This window comes from Ceratotherium simum, chromosome X, assembly GCF_057802395.1.
Source record: "Ceratotherium simum simum isolate JZ-2026a chromosome X, ASM5780239v1, whole genome shotgun sequence".
Classification (NCBI taxonomy): Eukaryota; Metazoa; Chordata; class Mammalia; order Perissodactyla; family Rhinocerotidae; genus Ceratotherium; species Ceratotherium simum.
In genome coordinates this window covers 38,288,478-38,315,375 of record NC_141940.1, presented here as the reverse complement: position 1 = coordinate 38,315,375, position 26,898 = coordinate 38,288,478, and the positions used below count along the sequence as shown (strand labels likewise).

Genomic DNA, 26,898 nt, shown 5'->3' with positions numbered 1-26,898 from the left:
TTCAAAAATACATAAGGTAGAATATGATAAATCCCATAATAGAAGCAAGAATAAAATGCTAAGGGTATTCAAAATAGGGGGGGAATTATATCCAGTTTGGGGGGAGAAAAGAGATGAGGGAGGAAGTAGAACCATCAAGAAAGGTTTCACAAAAAAACATAGTATTTGGGGTAGGCATGAAAGATGGGTATGTTTTCAAAAAGAGTGGACAAAGATTGCGAAATTAGGACAGTCCTATCAGACAGAACAAACAGATGAGCGAATGAATGGGGGCAGAACAGAGCAGGATGTATCTGAAAAACAGCAAGTAGTGTAGCAGATGCTTTAAGGCTTTCTGTGTAAAATGTTGCTCTACTTTTATGAGCTAAGTCAATGGGAAAATTGAATTATTTCAGAGTCAACTTTACCAGAATGCAGCTATACAATAACAGATACATGCATATGAAGACTTGGCAACTCAAGATTAAACACCCTGCTATTGTATTAAGGGAAAATGAATTGTTCTCTAAAGAAGAGAAAGTCTGATACCCTGGGCGGTAAGTGGGCTAAACTAAACTAGGAGATCTGGGTTCTAACCTCAGTGTCTACTGTTAAGTGTGACTTTGAACAAGTTATATGACCTCTCACTTTATTTTTTATTTTTTAATTTTTTGTTTATTGCAGTAACATTGGTTTATAACATTGTAAAAATTTCAGGTGTACATCATTGTACTTCTATTTCTGCATGGACTACATCATGTTCACCACCAAAATACTAATTACAACCCATCACCACACACATGTACCAAATTATCCCTTTCACCCTCCTCCCTCCCCCCTACCAGAGGGGAACTCTGGTAACCACCAATCCAACCTCTGTCCCTATGTGTTTCTTTATTGTTGTTATTATCTACTACTTAATGAAGGAAATCATACGGTATTTGACCTTCTCCCTCTGACTTATTTCACTTTGCATTATACCCTCAATGTCCATCCATGTTGTCACAAATGGCTGGATTTCATCGTTTCTTATGGCTGAGTAGTATTCCACTGTGTATATATACCACAGCTTCTTTATCCATTCGTCCCTTGATGGGCACTTAGGTTGCTTCCAAGTCTTGGCTATTGTGAATAACGCTGCAATGAACACAGGGGTGCATGTACCTTTGCAAATTGGTGTTTTCAAGTTCTTCGGATAAATACCCAACACTGGAATAGCTGGATCATATGGCAGTTCTATCCTTGATTTTTTGAGGAATCTCCATACTGTTTTCCATAGTGGCTGCACCAGTTTGCACTCCCACCAGCAGTGTATGCAAGTTCCCTTCTCTCCACATCCTCTCCAACACATGTTGTTTCCTGTCTTGTTAATTATAGCCATTCTGACGGGCGTGAGGTGATATCTCATTGTAGTTTTGATTTGCATTTCCCTGATAGTTAGTGATTTTGAACATCTTTTCATGTGTCTGTTGGCCATCTGTATATCTTCTTTGGAGAAATGTCTGTTCAGGTCTTTTGCCCATTTTTTAATTGGGTTGGTAGTTTTTTTGTTGTTGAGATGCATGAGTTCTTTATATATTTTGGAGATTAAGCCCTTATCAGATGTATGGTTTGCAAATATCTTCTCCCAATTGTTAGGTTGTCTTTTCGTTTTGTTGATGGTTTCCTTTGCTGTGCAGAAGCTTTTTAGTTTGATGTAGTCCCATTTGTTTATTTTTTCTATTGTTTCTCTTGCCCGGTCAGATGTGGTGTTTGAAAAGAGGTTGCTAAGACCGATGTGAAAGAGCGTACTGCCTATGTTTTCTTCTAGAAGTTTCATAGTTTCAGGCCTTACATTCAAGTCTTTAATCTATTTGGAGTTAATTTTTGTGCATGGTGTAAGGTAAGGGTCTACTTTCATTTTTTTGCATGTGGCTATCCAGTTTTCCCAACACCATTTGTTGAAGAGACTTTCATTTCCCCATTGTATGTTCTTGGCTCCTTTGTCAAAGGTTAGCTGTCCATAGATGTGTGGGTTTATTTCTGGGCTTTTGATTCTATTCCATTGATCTGTGTGTCTGTTTTTGTGCCAGTACCATGCTGTTTTGGTTACTATAGCTTTGTAGTATATTTTGAAATCAGGAAGTGTGATACCTCCAGCTTTGTTCTTTTTTCTCAGGATTCCTTTAGCTATTCGGGGTCTTTTGTTGTTCCACATACATTTTAGGATTCTTTGTTCTATTTCTGTGAAAAATGTCATTGGAACTTTGACAGGGATTGCACTGAATCTATAGATGGCTTTAGGAAGTATGGACATCTTAACTATGTTAATTCTTCCAATCCAAGAGCACTGAATATCTTTCCATTTCTTTGTGTCTTCTTCAATTTCTTTCAGAAATGTTTTATAGTTTTCAGTGTACGGATCTTTCACCTCTTTGGTTAAGTTTATCCCTAGGTATTTTATTTTTTTTGTTGCAATTGTAAATGGGATGGTATTCTTAATTTCTCTTTCTGCTACTTCGTTGTTAGTGTACAGAAATGCAACTGATTTTTGTATGTTGATTTTGTATCCTGCAACTTTACCATATTCGTTTATTACTTCTAAAAGTTTTCTGGTGGATTCTTTAGGGTTTTCTATATATAAAATCATGTCATCTGCAAATAGTGACAGTTTCACTTCTTCCTTTCCAATTTGGATCCCTTTTATTTCTTTCTCTTGCCTGATTGCTCTGGCTAGGACTTCCAATACTATGTTAAATAGGAGTGGTGACAGTGGGCATCCTTGTCTGGTTCCTGTTCTTAGAGGGATGGCTTTCAGTTGTTCACCATTGAGGATGATATTAGGTGTGGGTTTCTCATATATGGTCTTTATTATGTTGAGGTACTTTCCTTCTATACCCATTTTATTCAGAGTTTTTATCATAAATGGATGCTGTATCTTGTCAAATGCTTTCTCTGCATCTATTGAGATGATCACGTGATTTTTATTCTTCATTTTATTAATGTGGCGTATTGCGTTGATTGATTTGCGAATGTTAAACCATCCCTGCATACCTGGAATAAATCCCACTTGATCATGGTGTATAATCTTTTTAACGTATTGTTGTATGCGATTTGCTAGTATTTTGTTGAGGATTTTTGCATCGATGTTCATCAGTGATATTGGCCTGTAATTTTCTTTTTTTGTGTTGTCCTTGTCTGGTTTTGGTCTCAGGGTAATGTCAGCTTCGTAGAATGAGTTAGGGAGCTTCCCCCCCTCCTCAATTTTTTGGAAGAGTTTGAGAAGGATAGGTATTAAGTCTTCTTTGAATATTTGGTAGAATTCACCAGGGAAGCCGTCTGGTCCTGGACTTTTATTTTTGGGGAGGTTTGTGATTACTGTTTCGATCTCCTTACTGGTGATTGGTCTATTCTAATTCTCTACTTCTTCTTGATCCAGTTTTGGAAGGTTGTATGATTCTAAGAATTTATCCATTTCCTCCAGATTGTCGAACTGGTTGGCATATAGCTTTTCATAGTATTCTCTTATAATCTTTTGTATTTCTGAGATGTCTGTTGTAACCTCTCCTCTTTTATTTCTGATTTTACTTATTTGTGCCTTCTCTCTTTTTTTCTTGGTGAGTCTAGCTAAAGGTTTGTCTATTTTGTTGATCTTTTCAAAGAACTAGCTCTTGGTTTTATTAATTTTTTATATTGTTTTTTTGGTCTCTATTTCATTTATTTCTGCTCTGATTTTTATTATTTCCCTTCTTCTACTGATTTGGGGCTTTGTTTGTTCTTCTTTTTCCAGTTCCTTTAGGTGCGTTGTTAGATTGTTTATTTGAGATTTTTCTTGTTTGTTGAGATAGGCCTGTATCGCTATAAACTTCCCTCTTAGAACTGCTTTTGCTGTATCCCATAAATTCTGGCATGTCGTATTTTCATTTTCATTTGTCTCCAGGTATTTTTTGATTTCTTCTTTCATTTCTTCGTTAACCCAGTCGTTGTTCAGTAGCATTTTGTTTAATCTCCATGTATTTGTGGCTTTTCTGATTTTATTCCTATAGTTGATTTCTAGTTTCATACCGTTGTGGTCAGAAAAGATGCTTGGTATTATTTCAATCTTCTTAAATTTATGGAGACTTGTTTTGTGGCCTAATATGTGATCAATCCTGGAGAATGTTCCATGTGCATTTGAAAAGAACGTGTATTCTTCGGTTTTTGGATGGAATGCTCTGTACATATCTACTAGGTCCATCTGTTCTAGTGTGTCGTTTAAGGCCAATGTTTCCTTATTGATCTTCTGTTTGGATGATCTACCCGTTGGTGTAAGTGGAGTGTTAAAGTCCCCTACTATTATTGTGTTACTGTCTATTTCTGTTTTTATGTCTGTTAATAATTGCTTTATATATTTAGGTGCACCTACATTGGGTGCGTAGATATTTACAAGTGTTACATCCTCTTGTTGGATTGTTCCCTTGATCATTATGTAATGCCCTTCTTTGTCTCTTTTTACAGTTTTTGTTTTAAAGTCTATTTTGTCTGATATGAGTACTGCTACCCCAGCTTTCTTTTCATTGCCATTTGCGTGGAGTATCTTTTTCCATCCCTTCACTTTCAGTTTGTGAATGTCTTTAGGTCTGAAGTGTGTCTCTTGTATGCAGCATATATATGGGTCTTGTTTTTTTATCCAGTCAGCCACCCTATGCCTTTTAATTGGAGCATTTAGTCCATTGACGTTTAAAGTAGCTATTGATAAGTATGTCCTTACTGCCATTTTTTAACTTTTTTTTTTCCTCAGTGTTTTAGTAGTCCTTCTCTGTTCCTTACTTCGTCTATACAAAATTGATGGTCACTTTAGTTTGACCTCTGTCTGACAGCTGTAATCTTTAACTCCCCTCCTCCCTCCTTTTATGTTTTTGATATCATATCTAACCTCTTTTTTGTGCATTTGTATCCATTATGTTCTAATCATGGAAATAGATAATTTTTCCTATTTGTGGTCTTCTCCTTTCCCCTTAAATCAGTCCCTTTAACATTTCTTGTAGCACTGGTTTCTTGGTGACAAACTCCTTTAATTTTTGTTTATCTGGGAAAATTTTGATCTCTCCTTCCATTTTGAATGATAACCTTGCTGGGTAGAGTATTCTTGGCTGTAAGTTTTTTCCTTTTAGCACTTTAAATATATCGTGCCATTCTCTTCTAGCCTGTAAGGTTTCTGCTGAGAAGTCAGCTGATAGCCTTATGGGGTTTCCTTTGTATGTAACTTGACATTCTCTTGCGGCTTTTAGGATTCTCTCTTTATCTTTAATTCTGGACATTTTGATTATGATGTGTCTTGGAGTGGGCGTCTTTGGGTTGATCTTGTTTGGGGCTCTCTGTGATTCCTGTACCTGGATGTCTGTTTCCTTCCTTAGGTTAGGGAAGTTTTCATCTATTATTTCTTGAAATAGATTCTCTGACCCCTTGTCTCGCTCTTCTCCTTCCAGGACACCTATAACACAGATGTTAGTGCGCCTGATGTTGTCCCAGAGGTCCCTTAGACTGTCCTCACTCTTTTTAATTCTTTTCTCTTTTACCTGTTCACCTTGGGTAATTTCTTCTAGTCTTTCTTCCAGCTCACAGATCCGTTCTTCTGTATCCTCTGCTCTGCTTTTGAGTCCCTCTAATGAATTTTTCATTTCCAGTATTGTATTCTTCATTTCTGATTGGTTCTTTTTTATATCTTCCATTTCTTGTTGACATTCTCACTGAGTTCATCTATTCTTCTCCCCAGATCAGTGAGCATCCTTAACACTCTTAGTTTGAACTCTCTGTCGGGTAGGTTGCTCATTTCTGTTTCACTTAGTTCCTTTTCTGGGGTTTTGTCCTGTTCCCTTACTTGGAATGTATTCTTTTGCTTCCTCATTTTGCCTCTTTCCCTATGCTTGTGTCTACGTATTAGGTAGGTCAGCTACGTCTCCTGCTCTTGGATAGGTGACCTTATGTAAGTGATGCCTTAGGAGGCTTCCAGTGTGCTTCCCTCAGTTCTCAATGTTCCAGGGGTGGCCCCCATGTGGGCTACGTGTGTCCCTCTATTGTGGCCTGTTAGCTCTCCCTATAGGTGCCCAGGGAGGCTGAGTTATGCTCCTGGCCATCTGTTGTAATGGTCAGCTGCTTGTAGTTGTTGTGGGCCCTTCAGTCTCTTTATCAGGTGTGGGGAGCCCCAGCACAGTTGGCTGTAAGTTCTAATACCACATTTGTATTGCAGTATTTCTTTTAACTGAGTAGGCCCCCAGCATGGTAGGTTGTTAGGCTCAGGACCTTACAATTGCTGTAAGCCTCTAAGCCTATTAGGTCTCTTGTCAGCTCTCTGAGGATTGCAGCTGGGTGGGGCTGGCCTCAGGCACAGGAGCACCCAATTGTTTCAGGCTTTGGAAGGTGGGGCAACCTCCTATGTGGGTCTTTGAGAAGCACAAATCTTCTGCAGCTGGCAAGCCCTGTTGCCCACAGGTCCACACACACAGTCAACACAGTCCTGCCCCGTGTGAGTGCCCCGACCTCCCCAAGCAGACCCAGTCTCTCCACAGCGGGAGCCCCACACACTCCGCCACCGCCCCACACTCTCCACCCGCTCCTTGTGCACACCCTGCCCGCTCAAGTCACCTCAGTTGCCAGGCTGCAGAGATTCCAGTCACCAATCTATGCAGGCCCACACGTTGCCTGAGGGCTTGTTGTTGGGTGGGGCCAGTCTCTAGGGTGGGCTGCCTGCCCTGGCTGAGCTGGATTAAATCGGTGCTCTAGCGGGTGGAGCAGACCCTGGGCTAGCAGGCCTCAGGGAGAACTCCAATGGCATCTGTGTCAGCACACTCACACCAGGCCACAACAATGGCCGCCGCCAATGTCCCAGTCCCTGGAGAGGTCTCACCCCTCACCGAGATGCACTCAGGGCCTATTAGGTGAGTCTCTTGTCACCAAAGCACTGTGCACCTTTCTTTCTGGTGATTTTAGGATGCTTTCTGGAACGGGTGAGTTTGTGTGCAGGCCCTTTAAGAGCCAGTTTTAGTTTCTTTGTGAACCGGGTTTTCTGGGGGTGCTCCCCAATGCTTTAGTAGCAGGCAAAGTCAGATATTATGCCGCTGGTGTCGATTGTACTGGGTCCACAAAATGCCCACAGCGGGGGCGCTCCCCGGCTCAGGGCCCCGCGCCTCCAGGGAGGCTGCATACCTGTGAGCTGCTCCCGTATGCCGTGAAGCTGGCGGCTTGTGAAGGCGGCGTTTTTCCTCTCCAGAAGGGAGTCTCTGCCTCTTCTACCCCAGTTAGGATTGTCCGTTGTTGCAGGAGTTCCTCTTATGCAGTTTTCAGTTCTGTCTCAGGGGTAATTTTTCCACGAGTAGTTGTAAATTGGCTGTGTCCACGGGAGGAGGTGAGTTCCGAGTCTGCCTACGCTGCCATCTTGACTGTGACCTCTCACTTTAAAGTTCTGTTATCAGTGGCATCATGTGTAAAACAGCAATATTGCTTGTGTTATCTACTTGTTGGGAGAATCCTTCATCTTATCCAGCTTAAATATCATGGACAATAATAATCAGTCCCTGGAACACACTCTCAACTCGCTGGCCTCTCTCTCTCTCTCGCTCACTTTGTTGTACCTCGCTAAACCACAACCTGGTTAAATCCAATTCTCCACCTAAACTACACCTGTACCCACGCAGCTGAATTTGGCTGGAGAAAAACCTGACCGTGCTGAATGGCCCCCTTGAAATCCATGATCCCTCCCTCAAGTGGGGCCTCAACGCTGTGCAGAACCACAGTGCACTGCACTAGTCCATTCACTGGCTTCCACTCCCGGGTTTCATTCGTTGTTCTCTCTCGTCAGACCAACAATGCTCCTCCTCCGTCCTCATTCTCAGCTGCTGACCTGGCTTACCATTTTGCTGAGAAAACTAAAACAGTATGAAGAGAACTTCCACAGACTCCCAGCACTGGATCTACCCACCTACTCACATCTGTGGCCACATGGTTTTTTCTCTCCTGTGAGTACAGATGGACTAGCGATGCTCCCAGCTAAGGCTAACCCCTTCACTCGTGCATGACACCCCTGTCTATACAAGAAGGACCTAGCAGTGCTGCTTTTCTCTCTCCTATCTCATTAATTTTTCCTGTTCTACTGAATCGTTCCCATCAGCATCATAACAGGCTATTATTTCATCCTAAAAACCATTCCTTCTCTTGTACCTTCTTCTCTAGCTACAGTCCCATTTCTTCCCCTTCTCTTTAGGACTCCTTAAAAGAGATGTCTATGCTCTCCATCTCTCAGTTCTCTCCTCCTATTTTCTCTTGAATTCACCACACTCAGGCTTTTATCCCCTATCACTCCACAAAATTGCTCTGATCAAGGTCACTGATGACTTCCATGTTGTCAGATTCCAAAGTCAATTAAAGCTCAGTCTTCATCTCTCTTGACCCACCAGCAGCCTTTAACACGGTCGACCCCTCTTTTCTGCTTGAAACTTCTTTGCTTAGCTTCCAGGAGACCACATTCTTCAGGTTTTCTTCCGACTTCCCTGGCCATTCCTGCTCAGTTTCCTTTGCTGCTTCTTCCTCATCTCCCTGACCTCTAAATGCTATAGTGCTCAGTCCTTGAACGTCTTCTCTTCTTTATCTACACTCATTCCCATGTGATCACATTCAGTCTCCCACCTTTCAGTAACATACAGATGGTGTTGACTCCCAAATTCCTCCCCCTGGCCAGAGGTCTCCCTTAAACACCAGATTTGTATATCTAACTGTTTCCTCAACAGACCCATTGAGATATCAGTTAAGTACCTCAAACTTAGTATGTTCAAAACTGAGCCACTGATTGTCCTTCTACAAACCTATTCCAACCAGTCTTGCCTGCCTCTGTAATTCCAGTTGCTTTGACCAAAAAATCTAGAATCACTCTTTCACTCCTCTCTTTCTCACACATTCCACACCCAATTCATCAGCAAATCCTACCGCCACTACTTACAAAACAGATATCAAATTCAAGTACTTCTCACGACCTCCTCTACCACCATCCTGATTCAAGCCACTATCATCTCTCACCTGGATAAATGCAATAGCCCATCTTATATTCCTGATTCCACCTTTATAATAAATTCCACCTTTATAATAAATTCAGCAGCCAGAGTGCTCCAGTTAAAATGTAAGTTAGATCATGTCATTCCTCTGCCTCAAAACCTTTCAAAGAATCCCCATATGACTCACTCAAAAGAAAAGTTAGTCCTTACTCTGACCTATGAGACTACAGGATCTTTCCCCTCTCAAGTTTCTGACTCCCTCTCCTATGCTTTTCCCTGGCTTATTCTGCTAAACTCCCACCTGCTCCTTGCTGTTTCTAGAACACACCAAGCATGATCCTGCCTCAGGGTCTTTGTACATCCTATTCTCTCTGCCTGAAATGTTCTTCCAAGATACCTGCCTACCTTATTCTCTTACCTTCTTTTTGTCTTTACTCAAATATCACCTTCCCAGTGAGGCCTTCTCCAGCCACTCTAAAATTGGACCCCAACACTTCCAATCGCTCTCTCAGTTTATTTTTCTCCTTAGCACTTACCACTAATACATCATATGCCTGACTTTTCATGTCTATTATCAATGTCCACACTAGAACATAAGCTCCATGAGGCAGAGAGTTTATTGTGTGCTGCAGAATCCTCAGCAACTACAACAGTACCACCATGTGTTAGCTGCTCAATAAATTTGTCAACTAAAATAAGAACACATATGGAATTGCTCTGAAACTATCAAGTAAAAATGTATGCAAGCGCAATAGCCTGAAGACAACCAATCTTAGTCACAAAAAAAAAATCACTCTGGGCCGGCCCGGTGGCATAGCGGTTAAGTTCACGCACTCCGCTTCTGGAGGCCCGGGGTTCGCAGGTTCGGATCCCAGGCACGGACCTACACATGGCTTATCAAGCCACGCTATGGGAGGCGTCCCATGTAAAGCAGAGGAAGATGGGCACGGATGTTAGCCCAGGGCCAATCTTCCTCAGCAAAAAGAGGACTGGCAACAGATGTTAGCTCAGGGCTAATCTTCCTCACAAAAAAAAAAATCACTTGTCCATGCCAACATTCTAAGAAATGGTAGACTCTTAAAATCCCTGGTAATTAAAATAAGTTCAAACATGTTTTTAGTTGCTTAATAGAAAATATGAAAACTGGAAAAATTGCCTATTGCACAGAAGGAAAAGATTGGTGTTATAAAAGCATAAGGGTTACCTAATTTGTACTATGTGCTTTTTCACAGATGCCTTTCACAAAAGTGTGTTGTCCTTCTATGTATGAAGAGCGACACTGCTGTCTCACTGTTAGCAGGACATGAACTCTGAGTTGTGCTTCCTTGAAATCAAGTAATGCATTTGTATGTCCAGAAAAGGGCACGGAATCATCTTCAGTTATGGGATAGTTATCGTCCCTGTTGATGTTTACCATTCCAAATGGGAATCAGATTAATAACCACTTATTGAGCATTTACCACGGGCTCGGCACCGTGCTCAATCCTTTAGATACATTATCTCACTTCATCCTCCAGAAAACTCCTTTGAGGTAGTACCCTCATTTTACTGATGATGTAACAGTCTCAGAGAGATAAGTAATTCGCCCAAAGTAACACAGCTAAATAGCGATTCTGACCCAGGTCTATCTCATTTTAAAGCCCATGCTTTTAGCTATATTGTCTGTGACCTTAGTCATCTTGATATAATCTAAATGGGTAAGAGTGACAAACTTTGTGTATGAAGAAATCCTGGCAACAATTTTGAGCACTTATCTGTCTTACATTTTAAGGCAATTTTATAGGGGAAAAAAAAGCCCCTCAGGTGTTTAGTAAGTCCTAGAAGTTTTAGTGAAAAATCAGATGCAATTTTATTTTATTTTTTGTTTTAAGGTCAAGTTTAATGTTAAGTATTTCATTCCAGTTACTTCAAACACTCTGATAGTTAGGTTAAACACAAAAAGCATTAGTGATATTTTAAGCTCTAGTACACAAAGTAAACAAAGACTACGTAGTAATTAAAGTCTGAATTGAAAAGAAGAAATCCATCTCCCCCAGAAGCATGTGACACAACATCAATTTAAGGATGAAAGAGAAAAACTAATAGACTGAAGTCGATTAATGCCAAGACAGTTTTTTTCCAAAAGTTTTAGAAAATGGACTAAAGCAAGCAAGGATCCATGCATCTGCCAAGTTCACATAAGCAGTAAGGACGAATGAACTTCATCTATCCTTGGCATAAAACCTTATGAAAATGTAAAAAATATCAATTTGAAAATCAATAATTAACTATGTAAGTGCTACTTTAAGAAATCACATTTTCAAGTCACACATTATTTAAGGGTAATTTAAATACCAAATAAAGTGATAATTTGCCCTCTGAATAGGATTAGCTATATCCACTAAATATTAAATCAGAAAACAATTATAAAAGTTCCAAGAGATTAAACAGATAAGCATAACCTGTTGCACCTTAAAAGATCATATTTCTACATAGATGTTGCATCACCAAGCTACTTTTGTAAAGGGGTGGAGTGCTTTTATAAAAATCTTATCCTCTTTCACACACTATTAAAAAGTTCCAAATAATTTTAACACATACATGAGAAAGCTCAAATACTATGTTAAAGAATGGTTGCATTTGGTTAATAAAATCAAACTTTATAGGAGCTATATTATAATTAACTTTGTATTTTAATATTAAAACTTTTTAAAATGTTAATATTTTAAGAAAATAAAAGGCATTAAAAGCAGCTAGCAGGATCTTTGCTATCAGTCTGCAAGATTGAAAATCATGTGAAATATATATCCGTCTGCCCCTTGTAAGTCTCATCTGACTCAAATTGGTAGACCAATCTAATCAATACGAAATAGCTTGTAGAATCAAACTTTAAACCTGGTATACAGTAATTACAATAAATACATTGAAAACTGAGAAAAAGCAAAACAAAACCAGATAGATAGATAGATAGATAGATAGATAGATAGATAGATAGATAGATATAGAATATATAGATGTCCTATACCAACACATTAACACACTGCACCTGTGCTCAGCTAGTTTGACTAGAAGTGTCTCGCAACTATTACTGATCTTTGGGTGTGTCTCTAAAAAGATTAACTGAACCTGTTTACTTCATCACCTGGAGAGACATTAACTCCTGAAGTCGCCATCCTGCCAGCCTCTTCCCAGCTTTTCCCAGCAAAGAAAGCACCTCAGCTGCCATGTTGAAGATGCTCTTTCATGCTCTAGCACAAGTTCCCTCCCATAATACCTTAAGAACATCCCCAGCATGCATCAGATGTTTTTTCTAGGTCATAGGATGTTATAATTGGGATCCTATCCATATGTGTCGAAATGAAGAGATCTAGGAGCCAACGTTGCTGCCTACACACTTCGCATACACTATTTATATATCCATTCCTTATTTTAAGTGATTGCAACACACTTGATTTTTAAATATGTAGCTTTCTAAAGTTGGGAGTTGGTTGTATATAATTTAATCTAGAGCTTATATTTAAGGAATTTTGAGGATGAATCATGCTAGAAGTGGCACCTACTGACAAAGCATGATGTACAATCCAGCTTTATTAAACATCATGAACAAGGGAAAAAAACTAAGTTCTCGGAGTTATGTGTTTGGAGAGAAACAGAAAGGGTTCAGGGCTGTTGAAGGTGAGCAGACAGCACAATGACAATTAACATTCTACAGCTGCTCCTCAAGAGTAACTGCTACAGGTCCCTGTAGACAAAAACTTGCTGAATTCGACAGCCCATCACGTCATGGTGTCGACTTCAATTTTGTCGGTAACGTCTTTCACTTACTGGGTATTTTTCTCAATGGGAACACGGTTATGATTTTAACATAAATTAATAAAAAATAATTGGGTTACAGAACCTAAGTTTAAAAGTAATTTACAGTTATAACGAATGTGTTTTGTCCAAGTGAGGAATATACAGACTATATGTATCTCCTGTCATCTTACCTATTTATTATAATAAAGTAATACAACTGTGGGCTGCCGCCAGGAGTGCAGGTTCAGAAAATATCTGTAACCAGCAGTAATAATTCCCACAGGAATATCTCTGTGTTACAAGGAGAATTTTACAACTATACCTTTTGTGCCACATTTGCTAGAGGAGAAGCCAGTTTAATCGGTTAGTTCTTTATTTCATGATGTTAAAAACTATGTAGCAATGTAGTTTTAAACCATTTCTTATGAAATAGCCAAATAAGTCACTACATCTCAGCTACCTGGTCACCCTAATGTCAAACTGTATAGTGGTGTTTTTTGTTTTTTTTTTTAAAAAGCTCACTCTGCCCTTCAGTATTAAACATACCTTATAAGTTTGACTAATAAAAGAACTCAGACTGACAAAATCTGTTGAAGATTGAAATCTTATAGCTATTCAGTCAGCTCTCAAATATTAGCTCTAGTAAAGAAGAGAAGGCACAGATATTCAAAGATAGCAGATAATTCTAAATGTATTTTTATTCTTAACATTTCATTATGGGTGTGTCTCACTTCAGAAAGAAGAATTCTTAACTAAAGAAGGAAGCCACGTGAAGCCAAATACAAGCAGCCATGGAAAAGTACTCGTAGAGTTAACGTCTCCATGCTAGCGGTGGGGACTACTTTCCATTCTGTTCTCTCTCCCCATGTTCATTTGTTTACCTGGTCCATGCATGCGTGCTTCCCTAAGGTGAGTGAGGCAAGAGAGATAAGAAAATGAAGTATTTCTGTTCTGAAGCATATTTGGGGAAAGCCAAGGCAAAGCTATGCCACAGGAAGAGGAGTGTGTCAAGCGTCACAGACACTCCAAAGCGGCTGTAAACTCCTGAACACAATTGGCCAGATGTTCCTGCTAATGTTTCTGGCAACTCCTACTCTTCACTTTGGTTGTTTTTTTCTCGTACACATCTAGATGGGCTATAGGCCAATTGCTATAAATGTGTATCTCTGTGTGCAGGGGTGTGTTTGTGTGTGAGAGGGGGAGAGAGATGGAGAGAGAGAAACAGCCTCTCTGGGGATAAATAAGTTAACTAGAGAAGCCTGAATACTACTGCGCTCACAATGGCACCACAGTCTAGTTCCCAAAGGAAACACTAACCTTATTGATATCTCACCTCCTTTGTCAATCATGGGGTAGCATGCTGCCTAAGTAGCTAAATTCAGAGACAGCTAATTCTGGTCTGCTGATGAAAATCTTTGGCCATGTTTAAGATTTTTCTAATGCAGGCTAATCAGTAGACTTTCGTACTTAGATATACAAGAACATTAAGTCTTTTGAATTTTTTGATATTTGGAATTCAAAAATAGTTATTAGCACATAAGAACTACTAGATCTTCTCTTTCAAGTCGATAACCAATTATAATGAAAACAATTCTCAGAAGACCAGAAATACGAGAGAGGCAGCATGATATACAGGGTTTTGATGCCGGTTCAGCAGCTTGCTGAGCTGTAAGACCTGGAACAAATTAAATAATCTCTCATCCGTTTCCTCATTTGTAAAATGACAAAGCTGGCTTCAGATTTTAAGATATCACAGACCAGTAAAAGTTTTAAAAAGAAACAAGGATAGTAAGGGGAACGACATAGCTCCCAATTTTTTGCCAGGTGTGGACATAAAAAAAAATTTCATAAAATGTAGAACATGTTTAAGTACCCAAAATTAGAGGGATGTATCTTATAAGAAGAAGCAATCCTTTAAATGGAAAAAGTTTAGCTTTAAAAAACTCATGGCCTGTTGTCCTTATTTTCCTCACTTCACCATGGACCAGTAAAACCTCTTCACTGCCCAGCACTGGTCTAAAATCAATGTTTTGGAACCACTGGACTAGGTCCAAGGTTTAAACACTATGATTCTAATTTTAGGGGCTCTGCTGTATTTTTTATTTTATATTATGGTCTATAGTAGATGCCTCAGTGAAAGACAGTGCTAATAGTTAAATTTTTGAAGATCAGAAATATATTTAAAGCAGCTTGAGAAACAGTAACTAGAATAAGCTTCAATTTATTGGGGAAAGTATACACTACTATAGATTTAACTTCATCAATAACAATGAACCATTCACTGGACACTTACTATTAAGCCCATTTTACAGATGTGGAAATTGAGGCAAAGGGAAGTTAATACCTTGCCAAAGACACAACAGCCTGCGTAAGCCTCAGTAGTCAGAAATGGAACTCCAATCTGTGACTCCATTTTTTGGTATTACTCAAAGAAAAAGACTTTATTTAGACTTTAATTATCACTTCTCCTTTTATAAATGAGTGACAGAAGGCTTAAATTTTAGAAGTTGCACAGGGTAAAAAGTTTTCCTATTTTACTTTTCCAAATATTGCCCTTTTAACACAAACATAAATATTGGCAGAGTTTTTCCACTATAAAGAGAGTCAAGATGCCTGTTAGTACGGTCACTTAATTTTCTCCAAAAGCTGATAAAGTTATAGATTTAGATTTTTTTAAAGACAAATACTTACAGATTTCCTCTTTTTCTCTTAAGAAGAACACGTATATGTTTTGTGATTTCAATCTGCAATAAGAGAAAACGTTAATGGCTACAGTGACAAGAGAAAATAATCCCTTTAAAAAACAAAAAAAACTCAAGTGCGGTTTCACATTACCTGTGCACCTTAGCTCATGACGAGCCAGGTACCAAAGGAATAACAAGAAATGACTACAGATGAGTAGATGACTAGAAGTAGTACTATTAAGATCTCAGAAAAGTAACTGGGCCTGACTCTAAGAAACAGTAATGAAAACTCTATGGGAAAATGGCAAGCTTAAAAAAATAGGCAGAGGAAGTGAACAGACATTTTTCCAAAGAAGACATACAGATGGCCAACAGGTACATGAAAAGGTGCTCAACATCACTAATCATTAGGGAAATGTAAATCAAAACCACAATGAGATATCACCTCACACCTGTTAGAATGGCTATCATCACTATACCAAGAGATAACGTGTTGGCGAGGATGTAGAGAAAGGGAACCCTTGTGCACTGTTGGTGGGAATGTAAATTGGTGCAACCACTATGGAAAACAGTATGGAGGTTCCTCAAAAAATTAAAAATAGAACTACCATATGATCTAGCATTCCCACTTCTGGGTATATATCCAAAGGAAATGAAAACGGGATATTAAAAAATATCTGCAGTCCCAGCTCACGGCAGCATTATTCACAATAGCCAAGATATGGAAACAACCTCAGTATCCAACAATAGATGAATGGATAAAGAAGATGTGGTATATATATACACAATACAATGTTATTCAGCCATTAGAAAGAAGGAAATCCTGCCATTTGCGACAACAAGGATGGACTTTGAGGGCATTATGTTAAGTGAGATAAGCCATACAGAGAAAGACAAATATTGTATGATATCACTTATATGTGGAATCTAAAAAGGCCCAACTCATAGAAACAGAGTAGAGTGGTGGTTATGAGCGGCTGGGGGGTGGGGGAATTGGAGAGATGTTGTTCAAGGGTTCAAACTTGCAACCAGAAGATGAATAAGTTCTGGAGACCTGATGTACAGCATAGTGATTACAGTCAACGATACTGTGCTACACACTACAAAGTTGCTAAGAGACTACATCTTAAATGTTCTCACCACAAAAAAAAATAGTTATGTGAGGTGACAGAGATGTTAGCTAAAGGTACAGTGGTAAGCATATTACAATATATAAATGTATCAAATCAACAAATTACACACCTTCAACTTACACAATGTAATATGTCAGTTATATATCAATTAAAAAAAGAAAAGAAAAAGGAAATAGCAAGAAGCAGGAGTCATGTTCTTAATGGTTTTATTTCTACCTCTTATTCCCCCACAGTCAGGATAGGAGCCAAGTTCAGAGACAGAGACAAAGTCTGACCACAGGAAACTAGCCAGTCAATCTACCCAGACACGCCCACCCCCAAATGCCTGCAGGCACCTACTTTCCCATCAAAACCAAAAGTGAATAATTTCCTTTAAACAATGCAAGGCTCTTTCCAAATTCAAATACAGCACTGGTCTGGGCGGAAACATGGCGAGAGCTTCATCTTCCCTCAATGAATATACGGATCACTTGTGTGACGTTCCTCAAGATATATATGCTATGAAGATTTAGGGTCAGTCTACAGTTGAGGATTAACCTATTTTAGACAATGCAGGAAAAACTACTTACCATCTGAATACTCAGAGAAGTAAAATAAGGCCCTTCAGTAATTTGATATTGTTTACTTACATTTCAACACCACTGGGGTGTCCTGGGCGTAATGTTATGACTCTGAAGACAAAGTAAGGTTTTATTTCCATCCATTAGTACTCAGTACTACTTGCATATAATTATGAGAATAACCCTTCAAATGTTCAAATCTAGACACCTCCATGGAAGTCGTAAAGCAAACATCCATATAACTAATCACCACACTAACTAGCCGGTATTAATTCAGACAGCTACTTTTAGATTGACGAAGGAAAGAATGATTTATACTAACTGAGCAAGAGTATGCCTTTTTTTTTGTTTAATAGAACTACTTTTCAACTTCAAGTTAATATTCACAACCCACTTTTGGGGAGGGAGTGCTGGCAACAGTATCATACATGTGTGAACACAAATGGTTACGATGACTTATAAACAGAAAGCATGCTATTTAACATTTTCTTATTTTTCTCCCAGAGGGCTAACATTTGATATTAACACAAAGAGGGGGAAACTGCATATACAAATTAAAATAAAGTCCAAAGAGCTCACAAAGAGAATGCTGGGGAAGAAAAACTTCATATTTCTATACACAAATGTATATATTTGCCCCACAGATTAATTCAGATAAACTGATAAATGACAAAAACCAACCTTCTATAAAATCATTTAAAGACCTATAGGTGAGACGAGGATACAAAACCATCCACTAGTTTGCTTAATTTGGAAAATAATTTCGTCAGTAAATATTTGCAAAGGTTAGTTAACACTTGGTCCTTGGTACTACAGAAAGAGAAGGCAGAAGATAATCAAAAGCATCAGAGAATTCTCTCAGCTGGATTAGAGCCCCAGTTTGAACCTCCTACTCATTTGAACCTCACAGCCCTCCATCAATTGGGCAAGATGAAGCAACTCTCAAAGGTTCTTTAATACGAAAGAAAGACATAATTTTTCTCAGTGCCTATAACCTTACAGGACATTTCTTTCATCACAAAAAAAGAAAGCAAACAACGGCTACCCAGTAAATAAATGGGAAGCAAATCACATTTTCTAACCTAGCCTAATTAAGCTTCTCTACACAACAGAAGAACTGACCCTGAGCTCACCTCTCTCCTAGCCTCCCTCCTACAAAACAGCTTCCTCCTCTTAAAGTCATTCTATTAAAATAAATTGAAGTAATAATTTAATATAAAAGAACTAAGCACATTATCACCATGCAGGTTCTACTTACAGATGATCGGGAATAGGGATGATCTGGCTAAAATTACAATGCAAATTTTAGTCATGCTTTTCACTTTCACGGATATGCAAGTTTTTATAATAGAAAGAAGTTGGAAATCCTTAGCATAGCTAATTTTTAACAGACTGAAGCATATAACATGGTTTGTTTCCACTCAACAATCACCTAGTGGCATGAAAAAAGAGATAATACAGCATCTAGACTTGATCATCTTTCAATTAGGGAATGAGGCAGCACTGAGAAAGCCTTACTCACCGAACACCAGGGCGCAAAACAGTGTCCATGCAGCTAACAGGAGAGTGATTAAGGAAAAAGTGATACAAACACAAAGCAGTGTTGTTCAACTTCAGACAACCCTCATATTTTGAGAAAGACTTAAAAACAAACCATTAATGTGTTTTGTTTTTGCCCTCTCTGTAAATAAGTTAGTCTGTTACCCAATATTTTGAAAACATTCTTCTAGAAGTAAAGTCAATACTAGACTTGTGATAGCATCTGTTGGAAATGTTTCAAGCATGATGAACCTTCCTCTTGTACTTAATGTCTCAAAGACCAATCTTAATAAGTTTAAAAGAGAATATTTCAGAAATGAGTGGAAAATATTAACAAAGTTCTAAGCACTTAGTGTTCAAATCTGAAAGGAAATTCTGGTAAGTCCCTTACAAACAAATCCCTAAGCAATGGTCTTTTATAAGTCCTGTTTTCGATAAATATATGTGTCACATGTTGGCAAGTACTAGTGGATGATAACTGCCATACTAGAATACAGTTCAAAGGTTAGAAATGTTGAAATCAAGAAATAACAAAGGTACAAAACAATATGTATAACTCCATTATATACACATCTATTTGAGTGGGTACATAATCATAGAAAAATTATGCACCAAACATTAATGCTAGTTATCGCTGTGTGGTAGCATTACAGGTGAATTTTATATGTCTTAATATTTTTATATATTTTTGTATCCTTTGTGCTGATTTAATATCTTACAAAATTTCCATAAATCAAAATTGTTTACTTAAAAATGGATATTAAAAAAATCATAAAGGAACAAGAAAATGACTCATTTAAAACCAGTCAAACTCGGGGCCGGCCCCGTGGCTTGGCGGTTAGGTGCGTGCGCTCCGCTGCTGGCGGCCCGGGTTCGGATCCCGGGTGCGCACCGAGGCACCACTCCTCCAGCCATGCTGAGGCCGCATCCCACATACAGCAACTAGAAGGATGTGCAGCTATGACAGACAACTACGTACTGGGGCTTTGGGGGAAAAATAAATAAATAAAAATCTTTAAAACCAGTCAAACTCATTTAAGCCAGTCAAACACTGGAAGGTACTGCTCAGAATCTAAGCTACAGCAGAATCTTTTCTTTTCCGCTTAAGAACATATGTGAGTATGAGTGGTCCAGGAGCCTTAAATGTTCATACGATTGTGGGTCACCGAATTCGTAAACATTAAAACATATTAAAGAAATGTTATAACCTAAGTAAAACTACCCCAAACCTATCACGTATAGCGCAAAGAATATGGAGATAATTCCAGACTGTCATAGACTAAAATGTTGCTTCATGGAAAAGTTAGGTAACCTAAAACAAAAAGTGTTTTTAGGGGGCCGGCCCTGTGGCTTAGCGGTTAAGTGCATGTGCTCCGCTACTGGCGGCCCGGGTTCGGATCCCGGGCACACACCGACGCACAGCTTCTCTGGCCATGCTGAGGTGGTGTCCCACATACAGTAACCAGAAGGATATGCAACTATGACATGCAACTATCTACTGGGGCTTCAGGGAAAAAAAAGGAGGAGGAATGGCAATAGATGTTAGCTCAGAGCCCGTCTTCCTCAGCAAAAAGAGGAGGCTTGCCATGGATGTTAGCTCAGGGCTGATCTTCCTCACAAAAAAAAAAGTATTTTTAAAATATTCACAATATCACAAAAAAGCGGTTTAAAAAAATTCAAACATTACAAAATATAAAATACAGAGTTAAAGTGTTTTTTTATTCAATCCTATAGAAATAACAGCTTTTAATAGTTTGGTGGGCACTCTGGGGGACTTTTTTCTAAGCATATTCTAATACACACACACAATTTTTAAGCAAAAGTTGAATCATACGATCTATATAAGTTTGCAACTTTCTTAAAAAAAAAAGACTCTCTTACATGTCTTTCTATGTCAGAACATATAGATCTACCTAATACTTTTTAACAGTTCTATGGCATTCCACTGTATGACCATATCAAAATTAACTCTAACCAATCTTACCTATTGATGGACATTTGGGATTTTTTATTTTCTGATCATTAGAAATATAGCAATGAACATCATTAGCAATATATTTAGGCAGTGCCTTCACAGGATATATTTTTAGCAGAATTGCTGGGTCAAAGCATATGATCATTTTAGCTTTTAGTCTATTAAAATTGCCCTCCAGGTCTTGAAGCAGAGATACCCCAGTAGCAATGATCAAACCCAGCACCCAGATCCTGCGTTTTCAATTACCATTCTCCAATAAAAGGAACCAGGGCTCTTTGGAGAAGTAGTTGATTCCAGAACCAGGGCAGGAAATAAGTTGAGCCTGGTGTCTTCCAGTGCCAGAGAGTAAGGAAGTATTTTAACAAAAAAAAGATTGGGACATGTCAAAAGACACAGGGGTCAAGCCAAAAGAGCCCCCAATGGTCAAAGCTGGAATAATTTGAGCAACAAAATAAATAACCATAGTATTAAATTATATCCCAAAGAATAAAATAAATATCCATGAGTCCATATTAATATAAAAAAATGATTGATTGAAAAATTAATAAATGAGAAGAGACAAATCTTCCTCACAGAAGAATTCTACAATAAATGTGGAAGGAATAAAGGAAATAGAAAATCTCCATTAGAACACCACAGTAATGGGGCTGGCCCAGTGGCGCAGCGGTTAAGTGCATGCATTCCACTTCTGGTGGCCCAAGGCCCACAGGTTCAAATTCCGGGCGTGCACCGATGCACCGCTTGTCAAGCCATGCTGTGGCGGTGTCCCATATGAAGTAGAGGAAGATGGGCACGGATGTTAGCCCAGGGCCAATCTTCCTCAGCAAAAAAGAGGAGGACTGGCATCACATGTTAGCTCAGGGCTGATGTTCCTCACAAAAAAAAAAGAACACCACAGTAATAATCAATGCAGGCAAAATCCATCAGTGCGTGCTAACACTGGTGAGTGAAAGTTTAAAGTTGAAACTGGGTATACGCATGGTCTCAAAGTATCTCTCCCAAATACGTATTAATATAATAAACTATAAGTATTAATATTTATTAATTGCAAAGAGAAAAAATGTAACTCTATTGTGGAAAAACCCAGTTGACACCACCTTAACCCAGTGATCGAGGTTACCATTACCAGTAATAGGGCACAGGGACATCATGTACCCCCTGACATGACACACTAAGAAGGATATAACATCACTTCTGTGGTATTCTTGCCCAAATTGCATAATTGTTTCTGTGGTATTCTTGCCCAAATTGCACAATCTCAATCTAACCACAAGAAAACATTAGGTAAACCCAAATTAGGAACATTCTAGAAAGTAACTGACCCGTATTCTTCAAAGTTGTCAGCGTCATGAAAGACAAAGACAGAGGAACTGTCATGGATTAGAGGAGACTAAGGAGACATGACAACTAAACGTAACGTGGGATCCTAGATTGGATCCTGGGACAGAAAAAAGATGTTAGTAGAACCACTGATGAAATTTGAATAAAGTCTGTAGTTCAGTTAAAAATACTGTGTGAATGTTAATTTCTTAGCTTTGAAAATTATACTATAACATAACTATGTGAGATGTTAACATTAGGGGGAGCTAGGGGAAGAGTCCATGGAAATGGCGTACTAATTTTGCAACTCTTTTGTAAAAGTCTAAAATTTATCTCCAAAAAAATTTTTAATGCCCTTTAAAAAAGAATATACCATTTCACATTCCTACCAGGAATATATTAATATGCCCATTTCCCAATATCCCCTCCAACATTGGATTGAACTGTTTGACAGGTACCAAAAACAGTTTTAATTTGCTATTTTTCAATGAACATATGAAAATATTTCACTATATCCAAATTTCTTATATGAGTGATTTGTTCAAGTCCTTTGCCCATTTTTTCACTTGAGTATTCATTTTTTCTTAGTGACTCATAAGAGCCCTTTGTATATTAAGGATATAATCCTTTGTCTGATGTATTACAAATTTTTTCCAGTATAGCTTTTCTCTTTTTTTTGGTTCTTTGGGCCAAATATTGGTTTTCAAGTTTTAAGTAATAAAATGTATCAATAGTTTCTTTTGTGGCTTCTGAGTCATTTTCCCACTTCAAAATTATAAAAAAAACACTTCCTAAATCATTCTACAAGGCCAACATCACCCTGATACCAAAACCAGACAAAGACAGTACAAAGAAAGAAAATTACAGGCCAATATCACTGATGAACATTGATGCAAAAATCCTCAACAAAATATTGGCAAACCGAATACAACAATACATTAAAAAGATCATACACCATGAGCAAGTGGGATTTATACCAGGGACGCAGGGATGGTTCAACATCTGCAAATCAATCAACGTGATACATCACATCAACAAAACAAAGAATAAAAACCACATGATCATCTCAATAGATGCAGAGAAGGCATTTGACAAAATACAACATCCATTTATGATAAAAACTCTCAATAAAATGGGAATAGAAGGAAAGTACCTCAACATAATAAAGGCCATATATGACAAACCCACAGCCAACATCATACTCAACGAGGAAAGACTGAAAGCCATTCCTCTGAGAACAGGAACGAGGCAGGGCTGCCCACTCTCACCACTCCTGTTCAACATAGTACTGGAGGTTTTGGCCAGAGCAATTAGGCAAGAAAAAGGAATAAAAGGAATCCAAATAGGTAACGAAGAAGTGAAACTCTCACTATTTGCAGATGACATGATTGTATATATAGAAAACCCTAAAGAATCTGTTGGAAAACTATTAGAAACAATCAACAACTACAGCAAAATTGCAGGGTACAAAATCAATCTACAAAAATCAGTTGCATTTCTATATGCTAATAATGAACTAACAGAAAGAGAGCTCAAAAAGATAATACCATTTACAATTGCATCCAAAAGAATAAAATACCTAGGAATAAATCTTACCAAGGAGGTGAAGGACCTATACAATGAGAACTACAAGACATTATTGAAAGAAATCCATGATGACATAAAGAAATGGAAAGATATCGCATGCACGTGGATTGGAAGAATAAACATAGTTAAAATGTCTATATTACCTAAAGCAATCTACAGATTCAATGCAATCCCAATCAGAATCCCAATGACATTCTTCACAGAAATAGAAAAAAGAATACTAAAATTTATATGGGGCAACAAAAGACCCCGAAGAGCTAAAGAAATCCTAAAAAAAGAACAAAGCAGGAGGCATCACAATCCCTGACTTCAAAACATACTACAAAGCAACAGGAATCAAAACAGCATGGTACTGGTACAAAAACAGACACACAGATCAATGGAACAGAATTGAAAGCCCAGAAATAAAACCACACATATCACGGACAGCTAATTTTAAACAAAGGTGCTAAGAACATGCAATGGAGAAAGGAAAGTCTCTTCAATAAATGGTGTTGGGAAAACTGGACAGCCACATGCAAAAGAATGAAAGTGGACCATGTGCTATCGCCATTCACAAAAATTAACTCAAAATGGATCAAAGACCTGAAGGTGAGACCTGAAACTATAAAACTCATAGAAGAAAATATAGGCAACACACTATTTGACATTGGTTTTAAAGGAATCTTTTCGGATGACATGCCTACCCAGACTAGGAAACTAAAGAAAAAAATAAACAAGTGGGACTTTATCAGATTAAAGAGCTTTTATAAGACAAATGAAACCAGAATCAAGATGAACAGACAACCAACCAGCTGGGAGAGAATATTTGCAAAACATACATCTGACAAGGGGTTGATCTCCATAATATATAAAGAACTCACACAACTGAACAACAAAAAAACAAACAACCCGATCAAAAAATGGGCAGAGGAAATGAAGAGACACTTCTCCAAGGAAGATATACAGATGGCCAATAGGCACATGAAAAGATGCTCAACATCACTAATCATCAGGGAAATGCAAATCAAAACAACACTAAGATACCACCTCACGCCCGTTAGAATGGCTATAATCACCAAGACAAAAAACAACAAATGTTGGAGAGGATGTGGAGAAACAGGAACCCTCATACACAGCTGGTGGGAATGCAAACTGGTGCAGCCTCTATGGAAAACAGTATGGAGATTCCTCAAAGAATTAAAAATAGAGATGCCCTATGATCCAGCCATCCCACTCCTGGGAATCTATCCAATGCACCTGAAATCAACAATTCAAAGAGGCCTATGCACCCCTATGTTCATTGCAGCATTATTCACCATAGCCAAGAAGTGGAAGCAACCTAAGTGTCCCTCGACTGACGACTGGATTAAGAAAATGTGGTATATATATACAATGGAATACTACTCAGCCATAAAAAAAGACAAAATCGTCCCATTTGCAACAACATGGATGGGCCTGGAGCGTATTATGTTAAGTGAAATAAGCCAGAAAGAGAAAGACAAACACTGCATGATCTCACTCATATGTGGAATATAAACCAACACATGGACAGAGAAAACTGGACTGTGGTTACCAGGGGCAGTGGGGGTGGGGGGAGGGGCATGGGGGGTGGGCACAAGGGGTGAAGGGAGTCATATATATGGTGATGGACAAACAAAAATGTACAACCCAAAATTTCACAATGTTAGAAACCATTAAAACATCAATAAAAAAAATTTTAATGCCCTTTAAAAAAGAATATACCATTTCACATTCCTACCAGGAATATATTAATGTGCCCATTTCCCAATATCCCCTCCAACATTGGATTGAACTGTTTGACAGGTACCAAAAACAGTTTTAATTTGGTATTTTTCAATGAACATATGAAAATATTTCACTATATCTAAATTTCTTATATGAGTGATTTGTTCAAGTCCTTTGCCCATTTTTTCACTTGAGTATTCATTTTTTCTTAGTGACTCATAAGAGCCCTTTGTATATTAAGGATACAATCCTTTGTCTGATGTATTACAAATTTTTTCCAGTATAGCTTTTCTCTTTTTTTTTGGTTCTTTGGGCCAAATATTGGTTTTCAAGTTTTAAGTAATAAAATGTATCAATAGTCTCTTTTGTGGCTTCTGAGTCATTTTCCCACTTCAAAATTATAAAAATTATTGCCTTATATTTCCTAAAAGTGTGATTACCAGGTCAAAGATAGATCTTTTTTGGATGTGTGTGGGAGAGTGGGGTGGGAAAAAGGCTCTTGATACATAACTACAAAATTATTTTCCAGAAAGGCTGTACCTATTTATACTCCCATCAACAGCACTGAATATTTTACTATAAAATAATTTTAATCTTATTAATTTAATAGGAAAAAAATCTACAGTACCTGTATTCCACCCAAGAAATTACTTATTACCAAAAAAAAAAACCTGTCATTCACATTCTCTGAAGTTCTCTAGCTTCAGAGACTTCATGCCCCCTCACTATCCAGAATTCTGCTCAAAAACCACCTTTACTAATACCTCGAGCTAAAATTTCTAGCCTTCTTTTGAACTTCTACAGCTCTTCTCTAATAGCTCTAAACTCGTATTATATTACCTTCTACTATTTATGAATTTATCTTAATCATTTATCTAAACAGTAAGCTCATTCAGGGCAAAGACTGTGTATTCTGTATTCCACTTTGACTTGGAAATAGCATCAAATATTTATTGGAATGGATAAGGGAAATAAACTAACACTCATCAGAGAATACAGCTGGTTTAAGTCATTATTTTTTCCTTCACAATTAATATCAGCCTTCACTTAATTTGTAACTATTTTTAGCCTAGGATTTTTTTTACATTATCATCTTCAGCAGATATTTTGGGAACGTACTTATAATAAAAAACTACCATTAAATTTTAGGACGATGATAATCAGTTTTAGCCAAACAGAAAATCCTTTTTTCTCCTTATAACTCAAAAATTATTTCTTTTCAGTGCTGGAAGAACATATAAATCACATTTCCATGACAACAATGGGTATTTCTTTGCATATTTAAATCTGTAGTATTCTGGGATAATTTCTTTGTTTCACTTTTTCAGTTTTGAAGCAACGCTTATTTTTACTGCACCCATTGTCTTTACCCAAGCTCAAAGACAGAGTCTAGTTTGAATGCCAAGAGAAATACTCCAAGTCTAGCTAAGAATTCTGTCATGACCCATTTTGTTATATAATTCTCCCCCTGTAATTAGTATGGTAAATTATACACACACACACACACACACACACATCTAGTTTTACCATTAGTACGGTAAATTGTATATATACATACATATAAATATATACACATATACACACAAACATATATATGTAAATTGTGTGTGTGTGTAT

At 38.0% G+C, this 26,898-nt stretch overlaps 1 protein-coding gene across 3 annotated transcripts in view; it reads right to left on the bottom strand.

Moving 5' to 3' along the window:
- ACSL4 (acyl-CoA synthetase long chain family member 4) overlaps positions 1-26,898 on the bottom strand; it is an 85,754-nt gene that overhangs the window by 39,468 nt on the left and 19,388 nt on the right. For all 3 annotated transcript variants that reach the window (XM_014795326.2, XM_087426409.1, XM_014795329.2), the window contains exon 2: positions 15,447-15,499. The gene's annotated coding sequence lies outside the window, so the exon portion shown is untranslated. The remainder of the gene's footprint in view (positions 1-15,446; positions 15,500-26,898) is intronic.